The sequence below is a fragment of the Astyanax mexicanus genome, chromosome 20 (genome assembly GCF_023375975.1).
Source record: "Astyanax mexicanus isolate ESR-SI-001 chromosome 20, AstMex3_surface, whole genome shotgun sequence".
NCBI lineage: Eukaryota > Metazoa > Chordata > Actinopteri > Characiformes > Acestrorhamphidae > Astyanax > Astyanax mexicanus.
Window position 1 is genome coordinate 12,633,347 of NC_064427.1, and position 15,282 is coordinate 12,648,628.

Sequence of the window (15,282 nt, forward strand, 5' to 3'; positions counted from 1 at the left end):
TAGAAAAACGCGCTGCAAATAGAAAAACGCGCTGCAAATAGAACCACAACACAACGGAAGTGAGTCACAACACAACGGAATTTTCCCGGGGGACCTTAAAAGATACTGTACCAGCTAAGCTGCGTCTTCAGTAACGTCTCGGACTTCACTATGTGTACAAAGGACAATAAGTGGCAAACAAGGCGTTTTGTGAAGCAGAACTTTTAATAATATGCACACAACCGTGGTAATCACAGGTAATAAACATAACTTACTTTTCAGAAGCTTGTTTGCCACTTATTGTCCTTTGTATACAGCTGGTACAGCATCTTTTAAGGTCCCCCGGGAAAATTCCGTTGTGTTGTGACTCACTTCCGTTGTGTTGTGGTTCTATTTGCAGCGCGTTTTTCTATTTGCAGCGCGTTTTTCTTTTTGCAGCGCGTTTTTCTATTTGCTGCGCCTGTGTTGTAATTTTGATGGATGTGTTTTGTGCTTTTGCAGCGCTTTTCAATTTGCACTGCGCTGGGCTTTCTCGGCCACCGTAAATTTGGGGTGGAATGTTTTTGTATTATTTTGGGCTGAGACCATCCCTGAAGTCTTTTGCTTCTGTAATGTCAAAATAAAACATCTGAGGCTAATATATGTCACCAGGGAAAGGACGCACACCAAATGACAAAATAACTTTGTTTTTCGGGTATTTTATTCTGATTAAATTGTACGTAAAATAACAAAAATAAAATGAATACACTGTAAAACCCTAGCTTAGAACACAGTACAGTATTTGGTAGTGGCACTAATTACAGAAAATAGATAAATAACATTAATACCACATCAATACCATTAACAGAGCTCTTTTTATATTTGTTTTTAAGCTCACCTCAATTTACTCAGCTTTACTCAACAAGACTTGAGCATTTCATCAAGAGAACTTGGACAAACAGCTTCTGTAACCCAGAAAAATACAAGGCTTGAACAAGGCTTGAACAGGCTTGCACACTTCCCCACAGAAACAATGCCATCTGCCCGCATCTGGTTGTGATTCATTCAAAATACATGTTTAGAAAGGCAATATAGGCATCTACTACTGTTATAGGCCAACTAAACCTTATATTGTTCAGTATTTCCTGATTTTTATCTCTTATTTCATTAGGATGACTCTGGATGAATCCTAAAATGGAGCACCACCATTCACTGCAGCTTGAACCTCCTTCTCTACCATGCTCTTAGCTCCTCCCTTTCCTCTCTCAGGGTGACAACACTTCTGATTGTGTTTCTTAAAGTTACAGACACACATTTTAAAGGTGTATTCTCAATTCACCACCTGGCTACATTCTCCCCTGCTCAGGAATCAACGTCCTCGGTGACCTCATAAGATTTCTTTACCTCTTTCACAGCTTCTCTGAAAAATGCTGTACCCAAGCTGGATAAAATTTGTGAAACTGTCACTGAATCAAGTGGGACGGACTCTAATATGGATCTGGGTTCATGATGCAGATTAGAATGATGTCCTGCATTAGTTCTTTTGCTCCTACGAGGAGTAGGCACAGGTAATGAGTGAACCTCAAGATTGGACCCAGTATCTGATTCCACTGTCTCTGCTTCAGGACCAACCTCAACAATGGTCGGATTTGACTCTGTCCTGTCATAAGAGGGAACAGCATGACGGTCCATTTCTATCTGCAACCTTGGAACACACATCTCTTCCAAAACCACACCCTCCTCAATACATTCTGGATCTAACTCAGTGTCATTAACAGTAGTCGTCTCAGATCTAGGAAGATTGCTTTTCTTTCTAGGAGTAGGAATGGGAGCAAATACAAAGGGCCTAATGTCAACCCTATTAACCCTTTTCAATGGGCCTCCCTCTACTGGCTCAACAGAGTAAGTGGTCCCTTGGATTTCTACTACCCTGTAAGGAATAGATTGCCAGGCATCCTGTATTTTATTTCGTCCCTGTGGTCTGTTCCTGAGATACACAGTTTGACCAACACCAACTGGTGGACAATAGGTTTTGTCATTCTGGAAAGCTATGCCTTCGGCAGCTTTTTGTTCAGAATATTCTTTAGCTCGAGCATGTGCCTCTTTCAGTCACCTTTGGTGAGCAGCTAACCAGTCAGCTTTTGCTGATACCTCTGCAGTATGTCCTAACATAGCATCAATTGGCAGATGCGGGTTGATTCAAAAAAGCAGTAAATAAGGGGAATACCCCGTTGTGGCATGAGGGGTCACATTGTATGCGTACACAACTTCAGATAAATGCTCAGGCCAACGACGCTTTTTGTCTGGAGGGAGACTGCGCAAAAGATCGTGTAGCGTCCTATTAAAGCCCTCACACTGGGCATTTCCGGTAGGGTGATGAGGAGTGGTACGGCTTTTCTTTACGCCATACAATTTACAAAGTTCAGCAATCACTTCACTTTCAAAATTACGGCCTTGGTCTGAATGCAGACGCTCGGGCACACCGTACTTCATAAACCATTCCTTTAAAAGGATTTTTGCTGTTGTGTCTGGTTTTTATGGTCTCGAGTCGCGAAAGCCTGTGTAAATTTCGTGAACACATCTGTGATAACCAGAACATTTTCTCTACCATATGTATCTGGTTCCAACAGAGTAAAATCTACAGCAATTACCTCTAATGGTCTGGTAGCCAAAAATGACTGCATAGGTGGACGTATCTTTGGCTGAGGCATTTTGGTAAGTACACAATGTTGGCATTTCTTTACCCACTGCTCAACATCCTCATACATCCCAACCCAAAAACATCTTGGCTTTAACAGTTGCATTGTCCTCTCTATGCCCTGGTGACCCATAGAGTTATGTACACTCTCAAGAACTTGTACTTTTAAACAAGCTGGCAACAGTAACTGATTGCATTCACCTTGTCTCAGATCTTCCACCACTCGGTACAGTAGACCATCCTGCTCTCTAATTCTACCCCAGTGCTTCAGAAGTGACAGTACAGAAGTCTCTCCTCTCCTTATTGTTTGGCTTTTTCCCTCTGACCCAAAAGGACCTAAAGATGCTGAGGACAGGATCTTGCTCCTGAAAAGAACGCAACTCATCTTTAGAATAGCCTGGCAAAGTAGGTGTATTTTCCTGATCTAACCCAGCCAAAGGGTGTCCTGCCTCACTAGCTCGAATTTGTCGAACCTCGCACCTCTCCAGCCCAACATCTACTAGTTCCTGCCCTAGTGTGGTTCCTTTGTGGATCAAATTACAAATAGCCACACAACCATCATACTCCAAATCTTCAGAGGCAATGTTCGGCTCCCCTGCTAAAGGGTGCCTAGAGAGGGCATCCGCAGCCTTGTTACTCCGGCCGGGACGATATTGAACGTCAAAATCAAAGGCAGCTAACTGCGCTACCCATCTCTGCTCAACAGCTCCTAGCTTGGCTGTGTTGAGATGGCATAATGGGTTGTTGTCGGTGATTGCGGTAAATTTTGCACCCAGCAGATATCCCCTAAACTTCTCAGTTATGGCCCATTTTAGGGCGAGAAGCTTCAACTTCATACTGCTGTAGTTCTTGTCATTTTGTTCAGCCTTTCTAAGCCTACGGCTAGCGTATGCTATCACCCGCCTTTTACCATCCTGTTGCTGACATAAGACAGCTCTCCAGATCTTCAGAGGCAATGTTCGGCTCCCCTGCTAAAGGGTGCCTAGAGAGGGCATCCGCAGCCTTATTACTCCGGCCGGGGCGATACTGAACGTCAAAGTCAAAGGCAGCTAACTGCGCTACCCATCTCTGCTCAACAGCTCCTAGCTTGGCTGTGTTGAGATGGCATAATGGGTTGTTTTCTGTGATTACGGTAAATTTTGCACCCAGCAGATATCCCCTAAACTTCTCAGTTATGGCCCATTTTAGGGCGAGAAGCTCCAACTTCATACTGCTGTAGTTCTTGTCATTTTGTTCAGCATTTCTAAGCCTACGGCTAGCGTATGCTATCACCCGCCTTTTACCATCCTGTTGCTGACATAAGACAGCTCCTAAACCGTGGCTACTCGCATCTGTCTCTACAGTGAAAGGGCAAGTGAAGTCTGCAAACCCAAGCACCAGAGCACTAACCAGCTTCTCCTTTAAAACATCAAAAGAGGTTTGACACTCAGTACTCCATAAGCTCAACAACCGCTCATTTACTCTAGAGGGAGGTCCAACCATTAGACAGTTATTTACCAGATCATGCAGTGGACCAGCTATCTTTGAAAACCCCTGCACGAATCTTCTGTAATAGCTACAGAACCCTAAGAATGAGCGTAAAGCTTTCAGAGTGGTAGGTACTGGCCACTGCTTCACAGCTGCTACCTTATCAGGGTCGGTCGCTATACCTTCTGCGGAGACCTGATGTCCTAGGAATTTTACCTTTTCCTGAAGGAAATGACATTTCTCTATTTTGATTTTGAGACCTGTCTCCTGGAGTCGTCTCAGTACTGTCTCTAATCTCTCAACGTGCTCTGAAAATGTCCTAGAGAAGACTAAAATGTCATCCAAGTATACTAAAATTATTTGAAAAATTAGGTCAGTCATAGTTGCCTGCATCAACCTTTGAAATGTTGCTGGTCCATTTACAACCCCCATCGGCATGCGTAAGTGTTCATATAACCCATATGGGGTTGTGAATGCAGTCTTGTTCCGGTCACGTTCATGTACTGCCACCTGGTGGTATCCACTAGCCAGGTCTATAGATGAGAAGAACTTTGCACCTCTCAGAGCATCAAAACTTTCGTCTATACGAGGTAAAGGAAATGCGTCTCGCTTAGTTTTTAAGTTTAGCTTACGATAGCCGACGCAGAGTCGTATACTACCATCAGACTTCCTCACTACTACCACAGGTGAAGCATAGCAGCTGGTACTCTCCTGAATCACTCCTTTCCTTAGAAGCTGAGAAATGTGATCTTTGACCTCCTTGTACTGGGTCGGTGGGATACGACGGTATGGAAGGTTCACTGGAGTGTCATCAACTAACACAATCTCATGTTTCACCTTTTCTGTGTAGCCTAGCTCATCATCTCCAACAGCGAACACATCTGAATATTTACCAAGTAAGGCCCTTAACTCTGCTTGTTCTTTTTCAGTGCCACTTATATCCAGCTTACTCAGTATATCAGACACCTTTTGATGATCTTGAGACTCTTTTAAATCCACTGACACCTGCTCTGTATTGGCTGAAATGCGCTGAAAAGTTACTTCACAGTGCTGATTATTGGTAATGCACTGTTCAGGTGATAAGACACCTATGCGAGTTCTTGGATTGAGCCACACATCCTCTCTAGAGAGATTAACTACTTGCACTGGAATCTGATGTCGGTGTTCCTTAACCAAAGAAGGCATGACTACAATACCTCCTGGTAATGGTAGTTTACCAGGCTCCAACAACCATGAACCTTGGTTTGGTGACTTGTCTGAGAAACCTCTGACCATGACAGTGACTACTGATTCAGCTGGGACATGTACAAAATCTTTCCCTGCTATTCGAGCCATCTTTGTCTTGTCAACATCACATTTATGCATCTGTTGGAAAACAGTCCTCCAATCTGAGTCTATCTTTGCATCCAAAGTTCTATCAAATTCAGCCTGAACTAACTGACGACAACGACTGATGATGTTCATGCCTATGATAGCAGGTAGGGATGACTGAGAACTTTCAGGGTTTTTCACGACTAAAAATCCACAATCAGGGATTTTAATACCCATGGTATCCATCTCTAACTCCAAATAGCCCAGGTAGGGAATATCTAATCCATTGGCGGCGGTTAATTTAAGCCAGCCAGAGGTTGAAAGCATATCCCCCTCTTCTCCCCCTAACTGCTGGCGGAAGAACTCTTCTGTAATAGTGCTTACTTGGCTGCCTGTATCCAGCAAACATGAAACAGGAACATTCCCAATGTTAACATCTATTGTAGGGCAAGTTCCTACCGCACGCTCCAACACCTGTGTAACCCAGATATAAATACTGTGGAACCTACTATGGGTAGATGTCAGGATTAATTGTAAAATATAAGAAATTGCTAAATTTAAATATACCTTACTACACAGTCACTGTAAATGAAATAATAAAAAATAATTGAGTTTCAGCTAAATCCTAATTATATATAACTGTAAATTAGTATTGGACCTTGTAATCAATTAACAATGAATTATTCTTAGTAATAAAAATATATATATTTTTATTAATTTCACTTCCTCTGTACTAAAGAGTGTTAGCCAATCAAATTCAGGCCCCTCCTACTACACTCACCACATAAGCTTCAGTACAAACTCCTCCTTCCTCTTTTCTCCGTGTGGTTCATCCAGCACAGACATGCAGCTGAATTTTCTGTTTTATTAAACTAGAAAAAATAAAGTAAAGTTACTAAATTAAATTATATTCAAGTGATAAACTGCATTTAAAGAGCCCTGGACCCCCCCCCTTCTACACTTCATGTGTTACTGAGCTTTGGTAAGACATATTTACTGAATTAAGGGGATGTTACAAATAGTTCTGTTTATAAAACAGTGATATTAACCTGAAACGGTGTTTATATTAGCTAATTTTTCATATTAAATGCAAGATGTTGGAATTACTAAGCAGTTTATAGAATGTATTTTCAGAGCTCTGTGTACTTAATACAGTTGTGTGTGTGTAAAATGGCGGAAAATTCTACGTTTCGGCCACTTGGTGGCGCCCATGTTTTTAGCACATGTTGGTTAAAGCTATACTGTGCTGCTGTTTTCTGCTGAACAGTCACATTTATATGGTCAAGCAAACATGTTTATGTTCTAAATACATAATATTGTTCTAATAATCATTATAAAAATGTTTAGTTAAAAGTTATATACTTATACAAATGGTTTATGTGTTAAATTATTAATATCTTTAATAATTAATTTGGTTATTATTGTCATAATATATGACATATTTGAACGATGTGTATATACATTTCTCTTCTGATCCGAGTTATATGATCTATTTGAATCGTTACAAGATTTATTTGGTGTTTTGTATATGTATGTGTGTGTACACAATGGGATTCTGCGCTTGAGAAAAGAACATGCAACTTAATGCCTGTTTGATGTACAGGTCGGGTTTTATTGGATCCCTTGGAGCCTTGAGACAGCTTGAGACAACGTCGGAGTGGGAAGTCTTCCCTTTTCCCTTCATGAACTCGGACGGTACTGATCCCTCCCGTCAGGGTATTGGATGCCTGGAACCTTGTGTGATCTAACAGCTCTGATAACAGGACACCCCATTCATTAGTGTCCCGTTTGAACTCTTGATTTCTCCGGTAAGGAGTGGCGAGCCAGATTCTGAAACACAAAAAGGGAGCAATTGCATGCAGAAGAGAACACAGTGGAACTGAACTGAATCACACACACACTTACGCACTTTTTTTATTTTTTTATTTTATCTGTTGATTCCTTTATTTCTGCTAAGAGTCTATGTTGCTGTACTGATAATCTCCTGGTCAATATAACCATAAGCTATTGAATTAAATCCAGCCATTTGTGTAACATGGTCTCTGTCACTGAAATTGCTTTTTAAGGTTTACCAGCTCTTTCACGAGCCTAGATCTGGTCCAAAACAATAAGTTGAACCACAAGAGTAGTGTCGAACCCGCTACACCTGACCTTGGCTAAACTTGGCTTTAGGTGAGTCTGTAGTTTGCCCCTGAATTGCCCGACTCACAGCAATCGGGGCCTTTCGTTTCCCTGTGCATCAGTAAAGGCTGGATTTTTAGTATGCTGTTTTTTTGGACAATTTCTGGCAATGTGTCCCTCCTTCTGACACTTCAGACAGATAGGTTTGCCATCATCTGTAAATCTGAGTGGAGCCCTTGCCTTAGAGACAGGTTTGAACGTGTGAGTTTTCTGAGTGGTCAACTCCATTACTGCCTGCGTTAGCTCACTAAGCTGCTTTCCCTGCTCAGTAACAACCTGCATGACGTCATCCAAAGTTAATGGTTTGTGTTCACCAACACTTACTACAGCACAGCATGCACCCCTCTCAGAATCAGACACCTTGCTTCTAGTTCTAGATGGTTTGGAATTAAGAGTAGGCTCTTCCATATTCCATAGGTAAGCTTCCTCACGTACTTCTACCATCGAAGAATCAGGTTTGTTTCTAACCCACCTCCTAAGCTCTCTCTTAAGTGCAGGGTCCCGAACTCCCTCGACAAACTGATCTCTCAATACTACCTTCATATTTGGTACTGCATCAGGTGTTTGTCTCAATACATTGTTAAGTGCTTGTGATAAGGCATGTGAAAATTCCAGTAAGCCTTCACTCTCTCTCTGTTTGCGGCTGTAAAAGTCATGCAATAGCTGAGCCCCACTACGCCTATCACTAAAAGCTTCCCGAAGGTAGGTGAACAGGTCACTAACCTGGTCTACTTCACTATCACTTCGTAAACGTACCTCTTCTAATGCAGCCCCTCGCAACAAAGAGAGAACAAAGTCATACTGCTCAGGAGGAGACTGACTGCGTGCACGTAAGACGCGTTCAGTTTCCTCAATGAAATCATCTACCAGTCTTCCATCTTTTTCAAAATCACCAGTAAACGGAGCAATGTGACGCTCTCGTGGCACATAGACATATGTTCTATCAGGCATCCTATTCAAGGAATCAATGGTTGCCATTGCTACAGCATGTTTTCTGTTCAGTTCACCAATTTGTTTCTGAATGTCCGATTCTTCTGGCTCAACCCATGAACAGCAGCAGCGATGAGTCCTCCACTCCACCGTCTCCGCAACTCCGTCTGCAGTCCGACGTCTGGTCTCTAGGTCCTCTATCACCACCACCAGGTCCTGGTTCCACTCTCTCCCTCTCGAACCTGCGACACTTCACCACTACCAAACAACTGTACTGTGTTCCAATGTATTACCTAAGAAACCTAACCAAACTATCAGAAACCCCACTCCTGGTACCAATTTTTGTCACCAGGGAAAGGACGCACACCAAATGACAAAATAACTTTGTTTTTCGGGTATTTTATTCTGATTAAATTGTACGTAAAATAACAAAAATAAAATGAATACACTGTAAAACCCTAGCTTAGAACACAGTACAGTATTTGGTAGTGGCACTAATTACAGAAAATAGATAAATAACATTAATACCACATTAATACCATTAACAGAGCTCTTTTTATATTTGCTTTTAAGCTCACCTCAATTTACTCAGCTTTACTCAACAAGACTTGAGCATTTCATCAAGAGACCGTAGACAAACAGCTTCTGTAACCCAGAAAAATACAAGGCTTGAACACGAGGAGCACACTACCCGACTAAAACAATGCCATCTGCCCGCATCTGGTTATGATTAATTCAAAATACATGTTTAGAAAGGCAATATAGGCATCTACTACTGTTATAGGCCAACTAAACCTTATATTGTTCAGTATTTCCTGATTTTTACCTCCCAAAATGGAGCACCACCATTCACTGCAGCTTGAGCCTCCTTCTCTACCATGCTCTTAGCTCCTCCCTTTCCTCTCTCAGGGTGACAACACTTCTGATTGTGTTTCTTAAAGTTACAGACACACATTTTAAAGGTGTATTCTCAATTCACCACCTGGCTACATATATTTGTGTCTGTGCTTGGTCTGGTGGGTTAAAGGTTTGGGAAGGTTGGGGAGGGGGAGACACTTTTTATTTTGCTGCCTAACCGTAGCTTGAATGTAACATAAATTGGGGGCTCCTCCAGTCCTTTTCTTTTTCCTCCAATAATCTGGTATGATTCTCTAACTCTCCTTGTCTGATTGGCAGTTTTTTGGGTGGTGAGGGCTGTTGTAAAGCTATGAGGTGAGTAATTTTAAATGATCTACTTTTACTTGCTGAGAGTTTTAAAGTACCTGTACCTTTGTGTGGAAAGAAGACTGAAATTAAACATGCTTTGCTTGCTCAATTGATTGGTTTAAAGCTGGTGCAGTCGCACAGGAGGAGGAGTGTAACACAAGTGCTATGTGGAGCGACATGGAGCCCACATTGTCTGATCCTTAGGTAGCACTTCGTCTTAAGAAGTTGGATGTGGAAATTAAGCGGCAGGAGTATCGTTTACAGACGTTGCGGGTAAAAGCTTTGGAGATTGAGGCTGATAAAGCTTTGAAGTTATGTCAGTTTCTGATGCAGGCTGATCCTCTGGTGCAGTTGTTGCAGTCAGGGTTTCCCCAGTGGTCCAGCAGTCTTCTACTGTGGCTGTCCCAATGCAAACTCCAGCTCTTATTTCTTCCATGCCTGGTGGCATCCCTTCCACTCCTGGAATTCCTCCTCCCCCTCTGCCAACAAGAGAAGTCCAGACCAGCATGACTGCTATATTTGATGTGAGTAAGCATATTAATTTGGTACCTCACTTCAGAGAATCAGAAGTAGATTCATACTTTCCAGCTTTTGAGCGTATTGCCTTAGTTTTAAACTGGCACAAAGAGGTGTGGCCTTTGCTGTTGCAGTGCAAGTTTGAGGGTAAAGCTCAAGAGGTATGTGCTGCTTTAACTGTAGATCAAAGTTTAGATTATGATGTCCTAAAACGTGCTACGTGTTACGTGCATACGCCAACGTTTCGAAATCATGTAAAAACTGCCAGTCAGAGTTTGCCAGAGAAAAGGGAACCCTATTTGATAAGTGGTGCACGGCTTCAAATGTAACAACCTTTAAACAATTACGAGAGTTAATCTTGCTGGAGGAATTTAAGAATTGCTTGCCTGATGGCATGGTGCTACATCTAAATGAGAGAGACTTGTTCTCTTGGGGATGCAACTGTGTTGGTGTAATGGGTGGGGAGCAGTAGCTCTCCAGCCCAGAAGGTTTTAGAACCCAAGTGCAGAGCAGTAGATCACAAAGCAGGTAAACCCAAGAGAAAAAAGGTAAATAATAATAATATTAATAATTATTGCATAATTGTTGACATATATATTAATATGATATATAATAATATTATATATAATATAATTCTTATTATTGAACCCCACCCCACGTGGGTATCGAGCTCAGGCTGTCGCAGTCGCAGCCCAATGCTCTTACCGCTGAACCAGTGAGTGGATTGGGACGTGGCCGCTTTAAAGTCACGCCTAGCGTGAGTGAGAAAGAGGGTGAGAATAAGTAAACAAAGCCCGCTGGGAAGAGCGGCTACCTCTTATGGCGTGAGGTAAAGGTTTAACTGAAACAAAATAAAGAAAACAAAACTGAACTGAGGTGCTTGTGGATTAAACGCATTTCCACCAGAGAGGAGAGGAACAGCATGGGGAGACAAGGTGAGCAAACCGCATGCCTCGCGGCTGCTTCTCACACACACAGACCCGAGAGAAAGAGAGGGGGAGGGTTAGGGTAGGGGAGGGGAGGTTGTGGAGCACACCGCTCTACACAGCTTCACCAAACTCGAGAGAAAAAGGGATAGAGGAAAACTCGAGAGGGAGGAGAACGCCAGCGATGCTGTCCAGGACTCGCTCCACAGTAAAGGCACTTGCCGTAGACAGAGCAGTGAGGAAAAGAAAGCAGGAGCTCAGAGGAAAATCCGGCATAGATTCGCTCCCATGAGCGTCAAAGATCCAGCGCCGAGTGGCTGGTTGGCATGGCTTATAAGGTGTTCAAAGCAGGTGTTGGTAATTAGCCAAATTAACCCTCGGCGCTGGTTTGTGTTAACTCACAAAACTAACTTTGTTTCAGCAGTGAAATCTGAGCGTGTTATTGGTGGAAGTCAGGGATCTGCACAAGCAAACTTCACTGCTCCAGTGAGGAGTAAGACTTCAAACAAGGTGGTCCATAGACGTAGTCATGCTGGTGAGTCTAGAGTTTGTTTTTATTGTTGTAAACCAGGACACTTGGTGGCAGAGTGTAAAATCTGGCAGCAAAGAAAAAACAAACATAATGCTTAAAGTGTAGGCTTTGTGCAACCTGTGGCAACCCCTCAGTTACACAAATTTGACTTGTGTGATGAGGCTATAAACTCTTTTTGTTGGATGGGGGGAGTTTCTTTTACTGATCGGGAACATCAACCCATTACCATCTTACATGACACTGGGGCTGCACAATCTTTCATTTTGGCTAGTGTTTTGCCGTTTTCTGAAGACATTTTGTGGGTCTATTGTTTTAGTACAGGGTATTGAAATGAGGCATGCTCAAGTACCATTACATACAGTTCACTTATAATCCAGTTTGGTGTCAGGGTTTGTAAGAGTGGCTGTAAGGTCTGAATTGCCAGTTGCAGGTGTCTCCCTTATCCTTGGCAATGATTTGGCTGGAGGAAGAGTTTTTCCTTTGGCTGAGGTGAGTGAAACACCTGAAATTGCATGTGGGGATGAGAAATTTAATTCCTTGTTTCCAGCGTGTGTGGTAACCCGTGCCCAAGCTCATAAGAATAAGGTGACCCTGTCTGACACATTTATGGCATCTCCAAAACTGGAGACTGTTTTGACTGAAGTAGACAAGAAAGGTAGTGAACCTATTTTTTGTGGGGACTGTTTAACTTGTTTCATCAAGACTTGGTAGAAGTCAGCTTATTAAAGCTTAACAGTGTGATCTGTCATTAGAGTCCTGCTTCTCTGAAGTGGTCCCTAAACGTGACATAGTAGATAGATCTGTTGCCTTTTTCTTAGATGATGAAATGCTAATGCGCAAATGGACATCTCCAAACACATCTGATTTGGGATGGATCAGATTGTTGTTCCTGAGGTTTATAGATCGTCTATCTTGAGATTAGCTAACAAAAATGCTTTCTCGGTTCACTTGGGAGTCAGTAACACCTATGATCGCATATTGAAAAACTTCTTTTGTCTTTTGTTTCACAACACTGTCCGTCATGTCATACTTGCCAAATTGTGGGGAAGCCGAATAAAACAATTTCTCCTGCTCTGCTCAATTCCAGTTATGGGAAAGCCTTTTGAGAAATTAATCCTTGACAGTGTAGGCCCACTACCAAAAACTAAAGCATGCTATGAGGCCATAGCTCTGTGCTCCATTAATTCAAGAGCTATAGTAAAGGCTTTGGTGAAATTCTGCTCTACTTTTGGCTTGCCAAAGGTCAATCAAGCTGATCAGGGTACTAACTTTATTTCTAAAGTTTTTTCTCAGGTTATGCAGCAGATGGCAGTCAAACATCAAGTGCCAAGTGCTTATCATCCTGAAAGCCAAGGAGCTTTGGAGGGGTTCCACCAAACGCTGAAGTCAATGTTACGCAAGTATTGTTTTGAAACAGGCCAAGATTGGGAAGAAGGGGTACCATTTCTCTTATTTGCTATAAGGGAGGTAGTTCAAGAGTCTCTTGGGTTTAGCCCTTAGTCTTTGCACATGCAGTTCAAGGTCCACTCAGGATGCTTTGTGAGCAGTTGAGTTCTGAGCAGTTGCCTATGCAACAACGCACTGTACTAGAATATGTGAGTACATTTCGTGAGCATTTACATCATGCTTGTGAAGTTGCTATGAAGTCACTGCACTCGACTCAAGAAAAAATGAAAACCCATTTTGACAAGAAGTCCAGACTTCTTGAATTTTTCCTGGTGATCAAGTGTTTCTACCAGTGCCAGGCTCTGCCTTACAGGCTGCATTTTCTGGTCCCTATGAGATTGAGTCCAAAATAGGGCTGGACCCGAATATTCGGGTATTCGGATATTCGTTCGTTGAGTAGGTATTCGGTTTTTAATTTTGGTATTCGGATATTCGTTTTTTTTCTCCTTTCCAGAGTTCCACCTCACTCTAACCACTTCTGTTCTCGCGGGTCCCGTCAGAATATCTTGCGCGCGGGACAGAACTGAACTGTTATTGGCTGGAGCGGGAGTTTAATCCAGACGATGCGGGAGCAAATTAATAAATAGTTAAGAAAACTGTAATAATTGTAAAAAAAAAAAAACCTAAAGAAAACTCTCAACGCGCAGGATGGACCGACACACACACGCACACACCGATGCTGTTTGGACTGGGGTAAGGAACGGGACCACACTATTCAGCGCTGCTGTTTTAATAAATATATAAGTAAATTTGAAGCATTAAATGTAGTTTATTTAATTTATATTAGGAACGTGGGGCGGGAGCGGCAGAAATGTGTATGTGGCGGGCGGGCGCGGGATTAAAAGAAGCAATTTTTTTGCGGCGCGGTAACGAGACAGAAACGCGGGAGCGTGGAAGAGTGGGTTTAAAAATCAGTCTCGCGCAGACATGATAAAAAAAATGCAGGCTCTTCGAAACTGATTTATATAATAAAACGTAAGGGGTAATGTGGCAACAGTAGGGGCTAAATCGGTTACAAAAGCCTGGCCTACAAAAATGATGTCTGAACGAATTTCCTCTTATCTAATATAATTTAAAATGGTTTAAAAATACAAAATAATTTCTAAGCAAACGAAATATTTAATATTGAGCTTATAGCCCAAGTGCAAAAATACAAAATCAGTAATACGGCTATGCCCTGCACAATGCTTAAACCGAAATAGACCAAGTACAATAACGTCATTAACAATGACTTTCCTCTACTCTAATATAATTTAACATGGTTTAAAAATATAAAATAATTTCTAAACAAACGAAATATTTAATATTGAGCTTATAGCCCAAGTGCAAAAATACAAAATCAGTAATATGCCCTGCACGATCCTTTAACCGAAATAGACCAAGTACAGTTTACAATGACTGTCCTCTAATATAATCAACAATGTTTAAGAATATAAAATACTTCCTGAACAAACGTTTTTTTTGTTTGTTTTTTTTAAGCAAATAACCTAAGTGTGAAAACACAAACAGCAATTTACTGGGCTGGCTTGCGCAGCGGAGAAACCGTGCAGCAGCAGCCTCCTAGCCTGCTTACGCAGCGGATAAGCCGCGGTGTAGGGCAGCAGAAATTCCGGGATGAAAACACAAAGAAATCTGGGCTAAAAACACAGAAAAAATATGGGGTGAAAACACAAAAATCCGGGATAAAAACACCAAAAATCCGGGGTGAATATGTCTCGTCGGTCAGAGCAAATTGAACATTTTTCAGTGGATTAAAGGGGCCGTGATTTGCTTTTTTTTTTTTTTTTTTTACCTCTTTTTTAAAAAACGAATATTCGAATATTCGCTTCGAATCAGTGCCGAATATCCGGAGCTCAAAAAACGCTATTCGGGCCAGCCCTAGTCCAAAATCAGTGATACTGAGTCCGAACTCCAGATTGGTGTGCCATGTAAATATGTTATAGCCATACATTTTTCGTGAATCAGTGGAAAGTGTTGAAGCACCACTTACTAAAATCAAACAGGGCGTGTATCATTTAAAAGGCAGGTAATGCAGGAAGAGGTAAAATATCTGGTGGAAAATGGTTTAGCTATACCCAGTGCGAGTCCATGGAGCTTCCCCTGTTTATTAG

At 42.0% G+C, this 15,282-nt stretch overlaps 1 long non-coding RNA gene across 1 annotated transcript; it reads left to right on the forward strand.

Annotated features, from left to right (window-relative positions):
• The first annotated feature begins 5,916 nt into the window (after positions 1 to 5,916).
• LOC125784809 (uncharacterized) lies at positions 5,917 to 7,468 on the forward strand. Its single transcript, XR_007427411.1, has 2 exons — positions 5,917 to 6,416; positions 7,038 to 7,468. It is a non-coding gene; the product is annotated as an uncharacterized LOC125784809 (long non-coding RNA).
• The last annotated feature ends 7,814 nt before the right edge of the window (positions 7,469 to 15,282 follow it).